This window comes from Ictidomys tridecemlineatus, chromosome 1 (assembly GCF_052094955.1).
Source record: "Ictidomys tridecemlineatus isolate mIctTri1 chromosome 1, mIctTri1.hap1, whole genome shotgun sequence".
NCBI classification, from domain to species: Eukaryota; Metazoa; Chordata; class Mammalia; order Rodentia; family Sciuridae; genus Ictidomys; species Ictidomys tridecemlineatus.
Window position 1 is genome coordinate 257,136,519 of NC_135477.1, and position 14,016 is coordinate 257,150,534.

Genomic DNA, 14,016 nt, shown 5'->3' on the forward strand with positions numbered 1-14,016 from the left:
CCCAGGGTAGAAATACTGTGAATTCAGAGCCTCTCAGTTAAAATCCACCTTCCTGAGGTTCCCTGGTAGGTGTGGGAGCCTTGCACATAAGGCTGGAGGCTCCACAAAATGAGGGTGGCCTTGAGCCCATGCAGAAAGTGAACGGGGACAGTGTCTGTGGCTCCAGAAAGAGTGCTTCCTTTTCCTCAGGCCATTTGGGCTGGCTGGGGGACGCCCAGGCAATGATGGGCAGGTGTGTAGGACTCTTTCATTTTGTTGTCAGCTAAATCTGTCAATCTGGAAGAGGTGTGCATATCTCCATCCCCTGCAGTCACTTAAAAGACGATAATTCTCAGTAGTAGCAAGAATTCTGCTAGTGATACAAAAGCCAAGAGATCAACAGATGGATACGTTCGTAAGCTCTATCTCCTCTGGATTACTGGGTTTCTCACTTAGGCTTCTAAATGCCTACTTAACCCAATTTAATATATTAATAACACAAAAGAACATTTGGTTATCTATTGTTAATTGAAACTGAATCTGGGCAGGTGCCGAGTCCCTGCCCTGAGTTCCATGGCAGACGAGATCAGCCAGGTGGGGCCAACTGCGGCTCACTGACTCCAGCCTGCAGGGGGAGGGTGGCAAAGATGGGGCGCTTGGAATCTTTCTTGCTCTCCTTGCATTCTGTGAAGCCCTCACATGAAAATCTTCTCTCCCAGGAGATTCTTCACCCAGGCTGATGACAAGGAAGCCCAGGTGACCTGTGAGTGCTGTCATCCAGGTAAGGAGGGCTGGGAGACAGTTCCACCATGGTGGCAGGGGGCGGGGGAAGGGAATGGCCTTCTTGGGGGAGCTCTCTTAGACCTCACACAAAATGTGTCCCACTCCAGGTGAGATGCCACATCCACGGTCCCAGTGCAGAACAGGAAGCACTACAGCTGCAGTGCTGAGCTGCCAACAGGGTGGCTGGGCACCACGGGACCGAGGACCTCTGTCTGCTGGGAGGGTGGGGAGAGGCTGACCAGCTTCCTGGAGGCTGGCAGAGCTGCACAACGGGACAGGTCACAGCTGCTCTCTGCACTCAGCTCTGTCTCTGCCTGTGGCCTTGCCATGGGAGGAAGGATCCCACAGTGGTCTCTTGCTTCCAGAACACAGATTGCTGTGGAAGAGTGGACAGCGTTTTGTTTTTTGGTTGAGAAATGATGATATCGTAACCTAAAGAGTTCTATTCTGCTTTTGATTCCATCCAGCAATCTGTAGTCTTTTTTTCTTTCTGGAGTTCGTGTGTGCTAGACCAACAACCCCCCTATTACCAGAGGACCGGTGGCCATTCACAGAAGGACGAGACCACAGGTGGAAGGAAGATGCTCAACGTCTCCCCACGTGGGGGTCTTCTGGCTGTCCTGTGCACAGTACTGAAGGAAGCATCACATTTAAAGAGGAGAGAGGTGTTTTCCTTTTCCACAAATTATAAGAACCCAAATTTGTTTTTGACTTTTCCTGCTATAACAAAAAAATATCCAGTGTTATACTAGGTTACTAGGTAGGGGATATTTTTGAACACATGCACACCTGTAATCTCTCCATTCCGAGTAAGATGAACCATTTTAACCATGAAGGGAGAAACCATATTTTTAGAACTAAGAACACAGGCTGTGGATAAATTATTTGAAAAACATGTATTTAGAAATATCTTTGTGATTTTATTGCCAAAATCAATATAAAAACTCTTGTATTGATATATTTATATACCTTCCAAATATAATTTTTAATTTCAGATATATATATATATATATGTATATCAACCTTTCTGAATAAAGATTCCATGAGTCTCAAACCCATAGCTTAAGTAGATTAGACAAAGGGGGACCAAAGGAAGGGAGGGGGGATGGGACTAGGAAAGCGAGCAGAATGAATCTAACATAATTTTCCTATATTCACATGTGAAATTACCTAAATGAAGCCCACCATCATACCCACCCACAAGAATGGGGTCCTAATTAGAATAAGATATATCCTATGCTTGTGTAATTTACCCAAATGGATTCTACTGTCATGTATAATTAAAAAGAACCACGCTCCCCCTCCCTATCCCAGTATGAATCAGCCTCCTTATATCAAAGAAAATATTCAGCATTTGGTTTTGAAGGGAGAAGGCAGGGGGTTTTAAATGATGGTGGAATGTGATGATCATTATTATCCAAAGTACAGGTGTGAAGACACAAATTGGTGTGAATATACTTTTTATACAACCAGAGATATGAAAAATTGTGCTTTTTGTGTGTAATAAGAGTTGTAATGCATTCGGCTATCATATATAAATAAAAATTTTAAAAAGAGGAGCCAATAAAATTAAATTAAAAGAAAACTAAAATGTAAGAACTTGTGGTGTTTTCCAAGAAGACTGATTGATCAGGAAAGAGGGAAAGTGATCACCCGAATTTTGTCAAAAACTTGAACACAACTGTGCACAAGATTAAGCATCATGATTTGGAGGCGCTGGCCACGGAGCTTTCCATCCCTAGGTCATGTGGCCAGGGAGACCAAGGCTCAGAAGAAACTGAAATACACCCTATCTGGGCGTCAAAAAAAAAAAATCTTCTTCAAAACAATTTTTAAGTGGGGAGTTTAGTCGGCTTATACTTAATATAATCACTGGTTGGAGGGGTTTGCTGCTGCTGTTTTGATACTCCTTCCTGTCTTATCTGATGGTCCTCTGTCCCTCTTCCCCTCTCTTCCCAACAGTGCATATTCCCTCATAATACTCTCACCAAAAAGCATTAAAGGAGAAAGTCTAGGTAGTTTTGAACTGTGAAAAGTAAGACATTCCATCCTTGTCTACCCTTAATTCTGATTTGTAGTTTATAATGGCCTGCATTTGTAGGTGTTCAACCAACCACAGATCAAAAACTTTCAGGAAGAGAAAAGATTGTATCTGTAGTAAACATGCACAGAATTTTTCCTGTGACTATTTCTTAAGCAATGCAGTAGAACGACTGTTTACATAGCGTTGATGGTGCATTAGGTATTATGAGTGATGCAGAAATGTTCTAAAGTACACAGAAAACTGTGCATGTTATGTACAATACTACACCTAATTTTGTACAAGGGATCGAGTGTCTAAAGATTTTGGTATCTGTCTTAGAATCTACACCTCATGCATACCAGGAACAACTGTACACAAAATACCGTGTATATGCTTAATGGATAGATGGACAAACATACCAAGGTTTAACATTTTTTACCCTTAAGTGTGTACAACAAAAACAACTTGGTGCCCAAGGATTAGACTTAAGTCTCCCTGACCAAATCAGCTGTATTGACTCCAGGCATCCAAAGGAACCATAGCCACACCCTTGGGACCCAGGGAAAGCCATTCCCCCAGGACCATTCCTTGAGGACCAAGGTGCCTGTTGCTGTGAAGACAAGGTCTGTCTGTATGCTCACCCCCCCCCCCCCCGAGCATCCTGTCATCCTGTCCCAGTTTCCATGCGCTGGTGGTTGATTTTAAGCATCAGCTTGGCTAGACTATCACTCCCAGATTTGTTTGAGCAAACACTATTCTAGTTGTTGCTGGTTGTTGCTGTGAGCATATTATTTTTACAAGAGATCAACAAGGAAAGCTGCTGACTTTAAGTAAAGCAGGTGACCCTTCACAAGGTGGGTGAGCCTCTTTCAATCAGCTGAGGGACTTCAAAACAAAGACCGAGGTTTCCTTGAAGAAGGACTTCCATTTCCAGACTGCAAAAGAAGTTCTGCCTGAGTCTCCAGGCTTCTGACTCCTGTCCACAACAGTTCTCAGCTGAACCTCCAGCCCGTGGGCTGCTGTCCAGACGTCACTCCACCAGCCCTCAGAATGGCATGAGCCAGTTCCTTAAAATGGACTTCTCTGTCCTCAGACAGACTTACCTGTTGTTGGCTCCGGTTCCCGGGAGACCCCTGACTGACTACCCACACGTGAAGGAGCAAGGCCAGAGTCACCAGCCCTGTCCAGGCCGTGTCTCTGCCTCACGTGTCAGAGGAGAGGGACCTGGAGAGTTGGGGGAAAGACCTGAGCAGGTTCTGTACAGCCCTCCTCCCCTTTCTGACAGCACCCCTTCTCATTGGCTCCTGGTTCTCCTAAGTTTCTGGGGAAAGTCTCCGGGGGGTTCTGTGTCTGTGGGTTTCACCAGGGAGAGAGGCCACTGGCTTGATTCTTTTGGGGCAAGATGGAAGCCAGCCTTCCCAGTGAGCAGCATCCGCCACTGAGGTGCAGCTCTCATCTCCATCTGTCTCACTCCTGTTTCTGTCTGATGCTCTGATTTCAGGCAGGGTGATGAGGGGGCTCTTTATTGAGCCCCTAGGATGGCACAGAACACATGGGCAGGGGGCATGCAGACAGCAGGCATTAGGTATTCCCTGGCAATCCTGTGGGCACACACTGAGACTGCGGCTGCTGCTGTGCTACTGACTATTGCTATACAGAGTGGCCGCCCTGGGGACACCCCAGTTGAGGGTAATAGTGTCAGCTAGGTGAACAGGAGGTCAGGGAGGACTAGCGGGAAAGGGATGAAAGATGACAGGAAGCGGGGAGAGGGTGCTGTGAGTCTGGGGGCTGCAGATAGGTGGATTCTGTGGGCAGTAGCGGTGACCCAGGGAGAGGTCCACCTCCTGGGGAGGTCTCACCAGGCCCCCGTTGCCTTCTTCCCAACCCATCTTTACATTTTCAGCTATCTTAATCTGGATTTAGGGACAAAAAAGCAAAGACTTCTCATCAAGACTAAAGACACGAGCGTTCAGTGTTACATTCACATCAGTAGATCCAGTTCTGATCACAGAGGCCTGTGGGGTCCTTTCATCAGAGCCAAGTGTGAGGAGCCACAGGGCCATATGGAAAGCTGAGGTATGTAAGTAAAAGCCCCCGTGTGCCCCTGAGTGGGGCTGGACCCATGGCTGGGAATGTGAGTCCCGTTTCCCGGCCGTTCCCAGGAGGTTTGCCTTGGCACAAGTTGCACAAGATTGAAGAAGCTGTTTTCTAGAAATTGGGCCACTGCATGGAGCTGGCTCACAGCAAAGGCATTATTTGTCCTTAGTCATTCAATATCCGGGTCCCACAAGGGTCCTGTTACAAGCCATGGATATTTGGGGATTAACTGGTGAGTATAACTGAGAAACCACAGAGCTGTGGGTTCCCGCGCTGAGCAGAGAAACAGACAGGGATCCTGGTGTCAGTTCCACCACAACTCTGCCCCCCTCATCCCAAGGCTGGGAGAACCAGGACACAGCCAGCTGATGAATAAGGATCTGGGTATCATGAGGTTTTCGCGGGAACACACGTGTGTGCACACACTCACTCAGGGAAGACATCCCTGGCACTGAACGGCATCTTCAACTACACTGCGACAGAGATGGCTGCCATTATCCCAATTACACATGGTCTAACTGGAGCTGGATTGAACAGCGGCAACAGCTGCAAAGTAAGAAGACAAGCAAGTCCTTGTGCTATGATTTAGATGTGAGGTGTCCCCTGAAGCTCATGTGTGCGACAATGAGAGAAAGGTTAGAGGTGGAAGGATTGGTGTGGGAGACCTTAACCCGATCAGTGAAATCACCCACTGGAATGCGTTAACTGGGTGGTACCAAGGCCGGCAGGGTGTGGCTGCAAGTAGTGCCTTCGGGGTTTATATTTTGTCCCTGGTGAGTGGAGCTTAGTCTTTGTGCTTCCTGGTGAGTGTCCTGAGCTGCTTTTCTTCACCACACTCCTCCACCATGGCTCGAGCTCTGAGGAATGAAAGCTGTCACCTGTGGACTGAGATGTCTGAAACCAAGAGCCCCAAATACATTTCCTCCTCTACATTTGCTCTTGTCCGGTCTTTTGGTCACAGCAGCAAAAAATCTGATTAAAGCATCCTGTAAAGTTAAAGATGATGGAAATTCTCATCTCTTTCATCTCAGAATCTAAGTATTGGTACACTGAATTTTGTCCTAGTTTTCAAAACACTCTTTGCATGAAATACGTATCTGTGCCTTTTTGTTGTTCCATTGTTGTTGTTGTTGTTGTTGTGTGTGCTACAATTGGTCCCAGTGCCTTGAATGTGCTAGGCAAATGGTCTACCACTGAAATATGACCCCAGCCCCAATTTTAGTGTTTTAAACTGAAACACTAACAAAAATTAGTATGATTTTATCAACATAGGGGCAAGCTGTCTGGCCTGTGATGTCCAAATATGAGGTCAAACTTTTTTAAAAATATTTTTGTGACATTTGTCCTGTAAAAAGCAACATTTAAGTTCCTGGTGCTCCCTAGTCCATTCAGATGCGTGTGATCTGTTCCTTTGCCTTCCTCTCAACAGAAAAGGCTGACCTCCACCCAGAGGGCATGCTGCAGCCCAGCCTTTGAACTTGAACTTGCAGATCTGGAACTGGCCAGCCTTCATAACTGTGTGAGCCAACTCCTTAAAATGAATCTTTTTCTATATATACACACACATCCTATTGGTTCCATTTCTCTGGAGAACCCCGGCTAATATGCTCAGGATTAATAAAAGCTAATAACTCTGTTTTCTTAGCTTTGAGTTTTCAGCAAAAGTAGTGCAGTAAACACAATCCTCTCCCCTGGTGAAAAAGGAAAATAGAAACTTGGAGAAAAAAAATTAAGAGAACACATCAACGAACAGCACCGCCCAAGAGTGAGCAAATGTCAAGGAGAGGGGATATTGGAGTGTGTTCTCGGGAGAGTCTGGGGACAGAGAAGGGGCTGGGGGCTGACATGGAAATGGAAACTTCTGTTCAGAAAAGGTAGCTCTATTCTTCCAGCACGAGGAGATGCCAGTGCTCACCACTGGGACCAGAGGAAGGTGGTCATCGCTCCGTGCTCCCGACACGCATTTCCCAGATGTGGTTCCTCCCAGGGGCCCAGGCCTCACGCCATACTCATGGCTGCGTCCTTTCCCGGCCCTTATGACTTTCAGGAAAATTAATTGCTGAGAATTTGGGCATTTGGCTTTTAGCCTAGAGAGGAAAGTGAAGGTCCAGATTGTGCACACCTGAACAGACTGTCACCCCTGTCTGCGTGCATCATGCTGGGGAGTTGCTGAGAAGCCACAGAGTGGGCATGGCCTTTGGTGCTTGATTCACGTTCAGAGGTAATTAACTTTGCTTGTATCTTCAACACTTTTCAAGAAGAGACAAAAGAGCAGGACACTACCTGCTAAGCACTTTGCTTTTGGTTAAAAAGGTGCACTTGTGTGCGCTTGGTGGGGGCAGTGTGAGGTTGGAGCACAGGCAGATGGAAGTCACAGGAGGCAGGCACAGCCCCGCCCCTGGGGCTGAGGACCGCTGTCCGTGGACCTGTGATATCTGAAACCCTCTGGCTCCTCATGGCACCTACAGCAGGTGCAGCCTCATACTCAGTTCCCTGGACTTTTTTTTTTAGCAGACTTTGCCCTGATCTGCTCACCATGAGGAAGGGAGCAGAAGCTGGACAGGTGCACTCTGTCCACCACCCACCCCTACTCGGTGCTGCTCTGGGCCAACACTGTCTAAGCAGCTTCACTGGGTGCAGCACATTATTATAGGTTTAGAATTTGACAGGTCATTTATGGAAGAGGGCAGAAGATGACATCAGGTGCTTTTCTTCACCCCGCTGCACTGACACTCAGGGATCTACCATCACTCCTTCTGCAGGATGCTGACACACACCCAGCCGACCTTATTTCTTCCTTTGCCAACAAGTGACCAAGTGCTGCTACCTAGAAGTCTGCACCCTGGCCCTTCAGGTTCCAGCAGGTGGATGCCTGCCTGCCCAGCTGCCCAGACAGTGAGGGTCCCAGGCCCACTCGACAGGGGGTCAAAAAATATTCACAGTCATATACAGTATTGTCATCTGGTGAATGGATCCAATATTCCAATCAATGTTCCCACTGGACTTATTATTCACAATCTATTGATTAAATTAGCTTTAAATGTGACTGAAAAGTGTTCTAAGGAGTATTGTCAAAACACATCCACTGCAAAACATTTGGGGATGAGTTGCAAAAGGAGTAGCGTTTGAGGGGAGTGTCTGCACCAGAGTGGCTATGCAGCACTCTGTGTGATAAGACCACAGCATCCCGTGTCCCAGGACACTGCTCCCAAGTGGGATGGCCCGGCTGCAAAGCTTGTGAAGGTGGGGCTGTCTCCAAAACGGTGACCAGACACCCATGGAGAGGGGCTTGGTTTTGCTTTTCCTAAATCCCTAAGCTGTGCTTATAAGTATAGTCTCTTCCGACAACCTCAACTGTGCTTTCGTGTAGTTCTGATTATTGGTCCTGATGGTTAACTCTGTATTGGCCTAACTGGGATACATGTCCCCTCATTCAGCATTTCTCGGTGTGTCTATAAGGGTGCTCGGAGAGGAGACTGAAGAAGGTACACTCATTAAGGCAAACTGCCCTCCTCAGTGTGGTTGAGTCTCATCTAGTCGGATGAGGGCCAAGCAGAACAGAAGATGGAAGAGTCATATATATATTGATATACAATATATACATGCATATAAGATATATAATTTATTGTATATATATATGCATGTATATATTGTATATCAATATATATTTTGGTTCTGTTTTTCTGGAGGACTCTCATTGACACAACTGTAAAAACATTTATCAATAACAAAGAAACACAACCAAATAAAACATTATAAATTAGAGTCCCTCTTCTTCAAAGTTTGCAGGTGCAGTTTGGTCACTGACCTAGCCTGGGGCACAGGGGCAGACATACAGGACTCTTGGTGTGACAACAGTCTGGGAGTGCTCTGTGGATCATATCAGCTCCAAACTCTAAAGCATCCCTGGATATCCTGGTGTCCAAATCCAAGCAGAGATCTGGAGGTACATGGAACTGTGATGGACACTCTTACGCTTGAGCCTGAAATACCTTCCAAATGCTTCAAGTGAGCAATGCTTATTTACATTTTTTCCTAAACACACAGTTGCAGGTCTCAAGGCCTGGTCCTCTTTCCAGCAGTCCAAGATCTCCTGGACTTTGCTCAGCATAAACCATTGAGGTCAGTCTCTGGGTACTCACGTCCCAGCACTGTGCATCTACTGTCCACGTTTTGCACCTCTCTCTGCTGATGGGTGTTGGGCAAGGAAGGTGTGGTATGCAGAGACACCCAATGGTGTGCGCAGAGACACCAAGGTGGTGTGTGTGCAAAGACACCCAGGTGGAGTGTTCAGAGATCCCAAAGCAGTGTGCAGAGGCACCAAGAAGAGTGTGCAGAGACACCCAGGTGGAATGTGCAGAGATCCCAAAGCAGTGTGCAGAGGCATCAAGGTGAGTGTGCAGAGGCACCAAGGAGGGTGTGCAGAGACACCAGGGGGAGTGTTCAGAGACACCAGGGGGAGTGTCCAGAGGCACCCAGGTGGAGTGCAGAGACACCAAGGGGTGTGTGCAGAGATGGCAAAGGAAGCAATAAACTTGAAAATGAGGAGACAGAAACATGCATAATCTAAGAAAAGCTGAGAAGGCTCCTTTCCCATCTGCCAGCACCTCCACCTGTCACCTGGGTTCCACCGGCAAGAGCAGGTCTTGTGCTCTCCTCCCATGTAAGTGCCACACCTTCACATGGGCAAAGGGATCGTCACCTCTTCCTGAGCCATCTTATGCTCCAGTGGCCCGTCCTCCTTTCCTACGTCATCCGATTGTCTTCTCTGCTGGATTATTCCATAGTGGACACCTGTTTCTTTTCTCCCATGTTTAATTTTTTAATATTTTCTTAGACAATGTCTCATGATGTTGCCCAGGTTGGTCTTGAACTTGTAGGCTAAGGAGATCATCCCGCCTCAGCCTCCCAGGTGGCTGAGGCTACAGATGGCACGAGTGTGCCCGGCTCTCTTAGGTGTCTGAAACAGCCTTCTCTTGATCCTGTTGCTCCCTGTGCCTGGGGAGGCTTCTCCACCCCCACTCACCTCTTCTTCCACCTCTGCGCAAGACCTCCTTCCCAGGACACGTCCTCAGCTGGCCATCTCCTGCTGCAGGGGCTTCTCCTCTGAGGGCCCCTTGCTGATTCCTGTTTTTCTCCTGAGCCTCTGAATGCAGGGCCCCTCCAGACCATGGCCAGTCTTAGAACCTCCTGAGTGCATCTCCAGCCCAGCCTGTGACAGTGGCTTCTGGGTGCCGACCTCTAATTGCCTTCTCAACCCGCCTCTTGGAGTTCTAGGGAGCCCCTCACACTGATGGCCAAAACTGGAGTCCTAATCTGCTTCCCAAACTGGCCCCTCCTGGAGGAGCCAGGACTCCTTCAATCTGAGTGATCCTAAGAATCTCCCACTTTGGCTCTTCACGTTGCTGGTGATAGTAAAAATACACGTGAGGATATTTTTACCCTCATTAGGGTATGTGATAAAAATGGCCTCATTTTCAGGGATGATCAAGGCAATTTTTGTTTCAATCGATCAGCAAATCTTTCTCATAGCAGCTTCAGAGTTCCAGCCCCAAGGTGGAGAGAGAATAGCTGTAATAGTCCACCCGCTGACTGCGGATCCACTTGTGCCAGGGAACGAGTAAGCCCTCTGCAGCTTTTACTCACTCCATCCTCACCGAAGGCTGCGGCTTGGGATGGGCACTCAGCATCCCGAGTTTTACTTCCTCGGAGTCTAACTTGCTGGACATCTCTCTCCAGCCAGACCCAGGCCCAGGATGCTGGCTCCAGACCCCACCCACAGCCTGGGGTGCGAGATCTGCCAGGGGAAAAGGAAGGAGCAGAGAAGGAAGTATCTTGAAATCCAGATTTCTTAGTAATTTATAGTTGGTATGAAAAATAAGTCCTGCTGATGTGAGCCTTCCCTGTCCACACCCCGCCACTCAGGGTCTCAAGGGAATTGAAACAGCGTCAGCCCAGGCACAGTTACATGGGAAAAAATGGGAATGTGGATGTTGATGATCTTTCTGACCGTCCCAAACTGGCAGTTCCCTCCATTTCTTCTTCTTTTTGTAAAAACACTTTTCTTTTCCATCCGAGTGATGTTTTATTTCCTTTCCACAAATTTCACTGGAAGGTTTACATGCAGTGAAGAGCCAGCGTGCCAAGCTCAAGGCACACCAAGCATAAGATGGGATCTCTTGGTGGAAACGAGGGAGGGAGCATTTCCAAAGTGCTTCTGGAGAACCCACCCCAGGCCGGTGGGCTTCATGGAACACACGTGTTCAGCAAAGTAAAAGCAGGGTCAGAAAACCTCAAGTCATGTCACGACAGCCTCTTTGAACCTTATGCTCCTCTTGTGTAGAAAGGTATTTATCCAATGAAAGGACGTATAAAGGACAGTTGGAATCCTGTGGACACTGTGTAAAAGCTGTTTCACCAGCAACGCTAACAACAATTTCATAGAGAACACAGCATCAGTTTTCAAGCAGTGTATCCCAAACATGCTATCTTAAAGCCTAGCTACAGGAAATATTTCTATGCATTATTATAAGTATATTATACCACCATGTCTCAAGAAGGATCAATGGCAAAAGTATTTTATGGTTCACACTCAAAAACTGGATTTTCATTTCGCAAGGGAAATAGCAATTTCAACCAATCTCAGTCTGTGTCTTTCTGTTTTTGTTTTCTTTGCTCTCCTGTCTGTAATGAGAAAGTTTAATATTTTTATACATGTCACCACTTAATGGGAAAGACAAAGGCAGGGCCCATAGCTATAACCGAATGATTTAAACCGAGAATGATTTAAAATTTTTCACCTTTTATAGTTCCAATGGTCAGTTTTTATGTGTGTAATAAATGTTGGTATATATTCTGCTCAGGGCTGGAAATCCTAGCAAGTTAAAATGACTTTTAAAAGAGGTGGAGATGGGAAGACACATTTATTAGTGGACATAAAATTTATTTACTAGGAGAGGCAGTCACTAAATAAATTGCGCTTCTTGCAAGAGTCCCTCTGTGTTCTTGCTGGACAAACAACTTTAAAGAAGAGCGCTTGGATGCTGGTTCTCATATCAGGACTGTGGGGACCATGCATGGAGCAACCAGGATGAGAGAAAGTGCAGGGCTGCTCAACAAGCCACACGCCATTTCTCTCTGCAGGCCTCATCTTTGCCAAGCAGCAAAGAAGTGGTAACTTAACCTCTGAGCAATATCTTGTCAGTAAATTTTCCCCACAGCATCTTTTTATGCAAACAATACTCCCTGGGAAAGTGTCCTACAAACAGAGAGGAATGACTTCTGTTCCAGGAACCACACTGCCTTGCTCAATGCTATTTTATTAGGGTGTGGGAAAATGTCTTTGTATTCAGCTCTATTTTCTTTTTAAATTGACCCTATTCCATGAGGCTCAAAAGAACTGATTTATTATTATTATTGTTATTGTTTTTTGGAGTCAGAAACCCCTTCTTTGCCTTCTCATCATTATCTCATTGAAAACAACAGCAGCGGTGACACTAGAAAGTTCACACGGGGCAAGCACTGCGCAAAGCTCCGGATCCCAGAGAGAGGAAGTATGCAGAGCTCAGAGTCATTGGGCTGAGGATGGAGGATGCCCTAGGGGTCTCTGGCACCTCAGGTGCCTGTAGCTGTTCAAGTCTGTGATTGTACAGTTAGTGCTGCAGAATATGTTTTCTGGTGTTACTATTCCTGCATTTCACTTAATCCATCCAATTTCATTCTCTCTCACTCTGTGCATGTGATCAAAGACCATTATTTATCTTTACAGTCACGTCTGCTGTCCTTTATGAAGGCCACTGTTGAACACAGTTGTTATTTCTAAGTCTTTACACTTGAGGAGAAGGACAGGAGGAGGAATATGTGTTTGTGTGTGTGTGAATATGTGTGTGTGTGTGTGTGTGTGTGTGTGTGTGTGTGTACTCTCATGCACACTTAGGGGAGGTGACCACTCACCATAGGGTAGTCATCCCAGGGAGATGGCAGAGGCTCAGCCTCATGAACACCACCCCCAGAAAGCATGATTGTGTTTGTTTAGGTGGATGAAAGAAGGAAAAGGAAAATTACCCAACACCTAGTACCTCCCACAGCTTTTCCAGTGACTTTTTGAAGGAAGTGGTTTGATGGTGATCATGGTGATACTCTTAGTATTTAACTGCTTTTAAATTTCAATTGGCACATAATAATTGCACACGAATGGGGAACAGTGTGAGTTTCCAAAGTATGTATACGATGTATGTTGATCAGATCAAAGTATATTGGTATATTGACAGGTGTCAATAAATAATGGTGCATTAGCCTACATATAAAGGGGAGTCCTTTCATGAGGTTAGGTGAAACTGTGATTTTCACCTCTGGGTAATGGCAATTTCCCTGACACTGAGGGCAGATCATTGACATTGAGAGGAATAAGCAGAAATATTTCTAGAAGAATGAATGTGGACTGGCAGAGGTGAACAGTGCCTAACCCCACTGTGAACATCCATGTGTAAGTGTTGTGTGGACATGCATTTTCATTTCTCTTGGTATATATGCAGGAAGGGAATTGCTGGTTACTGTGGAACCATGTTACTGGAGGAATTACTGGATTATAATTATTGGAGGAACTATAAAGCAGGGGCACCATTTTATAATCCTACCAGCAGGGTATAGAGTTCCAATTTACCCATGTCCTTGTCAACACTTGTTATTGTCTTTTTGATTGGAGCCATCCTAAATATATGAAGTGACAATTCATTATGGTCTAGGTTGCAGTTTCCCAGATTGCTAATGATGTAGGGCACCTTTCCATGTATGCATTGGCTGTTAGAATTTCTTCTTCAGACAAATGTTTATTAAGATGCTTTGGTTCTTCTTAATTGAAGTATTAGTTCTTTATGCTTCTAGTCCCTTATCATATATATCATTGAAAATATTTTCCCCAATTCTGTGGATTGTCCTTGAACTTTGGTGACTGTTTCCTTTAAAGTGTTAAAAGTTGTCAAAAGTTGATGAAGTTAACATTATTTTTTTTCTATTATTGTTTTTTAATGTCATATCTAAGAAACTACTGGTAACAACAGGCCACGAATATTAATGGCTATGTTTTCTTCTAAAAGTTCTATGGTTTAGCTCTTACATTTACATATTTGATCCAT

General features: G+C 45.9%; 1 protein-coding gene and 1 long non-coding RNA gene across 4 annotated transcripts in view; one reads left to right on the top strand and one right to left on the bottom strand.

Moving 5' to 3' along the window:
* Window positions 1-14,016, bottom strand: part of Adcy2 (adenylate cyclase 2) — a 377,335-nt gene that overhangs the window by 136,862 nt on the left and 226,457 nt on the right. The window lies entirely within an intron of this gene.
* Window positions 469-2,353, top strand: LOC110599140 (uncharacterized). Of its 2 annotated transcripts, XR_002485077.3 has the most exons (3): window positions 469-573; window positions 699-760; window positions 870-2,353. It is a non-coding gene; the product is annotated as an uncharacterized LOC110599140 (long non-coding RNA). The 2 variants fall into 2 exon arrangements; XR_013426076.1 differs by lacking the exon at window positions 469-573 and having other exon boundaries at window positions 580-760.